Source organism: Meriones unguiculatus, chromosome 10 (genome assembly GCF_030254825.1).
Source record: "Meriones unguiculatus strain TT.TT164.6M chromosome 10, Bangor_MerUng_6.1, whole genome shotgun sequence".
NCBI lineage: Eukaryota > Metazoa > Chordata > Mammalia > Rodentia > Muridae > Meriones > Meriones unguiculatus.
This window is the reverse complement of record NC_083358.1, coordinates 41,441,555-41,442,915: the sequence shown is the minus strand read 5'-3', so window position 1 is coordinate 41,442,915 and position 1,361 is coordinate 41,441,555. Positions and strand designations below refer to the sequence as shown.

The window sequence follows — 1,361 nt, the reverse complement described above, 5'->3', positions numbered from 1 at the left end:
CATCTACAAGCCACAGATGCACCCTCTTGCAGGGGATCCGCCTTCAGTTTGGAAGGAGGATTCCTTGTGAGTCCAGCTGGCTTTAGGCTTCCCACAGTGCAGCACCTGCTGCTTGTCACTCTTACCTTTAGACTAATGGTTTATGTTTGTTATTTTCTTATCACTGTGATAAAATGCCTGACATGAACAACTCTAGGAAGGAATGATTTATTTTGGTTCACAGTGTCAGAGAGTCAGCCCACTGCGGCTGGGTGTGTGACAGATGGGACATCTCACATGATGGTGGTCAGGAAGCAGAGAAAGGGAAGAGACTGGAGAGCTACAGCCTCCAACAGCACGTGCCCAGTGATCTGTTTACTCCAGCTAGGTCCCTTCTGCAGAAGTTCCTACCACCTGCCATAATAATGCCACCACCCTGAGAACCAATCCTGCTGTAGACTTTTCATAGCAGAACAATTCAGGCAACTGGAAAGTTCTGGCTAAACCTTGGGTGTGGCTGCTGTGTCACATGCGCGTCAGTAGGTGGCAGAGAGGAGCGAAGCTGTGTCTGTGCTTAGTGTTCTGATCTATGAATGAATGATTAGTAGCCTAACATTCCCTGGGGAGGGGAAGAAGCAAGCCTGAGATGACCACCGGTCTGGTGCTAGTCAGGCCCAGATGGGCTTCCAAAGCAAGGAACAAGCTGGGGCCCCAAATAGATGACCTTCTAAAGGGGCCACTAGGATAGGCTCGGCGAAGAACAAGCCCATGTCCACAGTGCCTGGATAGGGACCTAGCCTAAGATGACCACCAACCCAATCCACACAGGCCTGGGGGTGGGGGGAAGACTATGCTCTAGTGCCAAACTGCACAAGCAAGACATAGCACTCCTGAGCTACTCCTGAAATGATGCCAGACACTCAAAGACCCTGGACACCACTAAGAGGAGCAGGTAAGTGGTGAAAAAACGGAAGAGAAAGAGAAGGATGTGGGCACAATGAAGAGAGGCAGAACTAGACTCGAAGGTAGTGAGGAAGAGCCTGATATAAGTAGCCAGTGATGCCACCTTGGACCAGGGTGGCCTGTGCTGCCACTGGGGGCCATCGTGACCCTGCAAGCAGCAGGGGACTGTTAGCTACCAAAGGCCAGGTGGACATCCCTGGTCTGGGCTGCCTCCCGGGGACATGTTGATGTCTGAGGGCTGTACAGAACTGGCCCTACCCCTCATCTGGGCATCATGGGAGAGCTATTCCTGGGGGAATGAGAGAAGAAGAGCTGACCTCACCCCTAGACAGCTGCAGTACTTGGGGGGTAGTGGGCCATGTACATTGTGGGAGTTGCATGTGGGCTGGCACTGGGGATACAAGTATAGGAAAGATGGC

General features: G+C 52.3%; 1 pseudogene; it reads left to right on the top strand.

Annotated features, from left to right (window-relative positions):
* Positions 1 to 474: 474 nt before the first annotated feature.
* On the top strand, positions 475 to 596 carry LOC132646196 (small nucleolar RNA SNORA17; annotated as a pseudogene).
* The last annotated feature ends 765 nt before the right edge of the window (positions 597 to 1,361 follow it).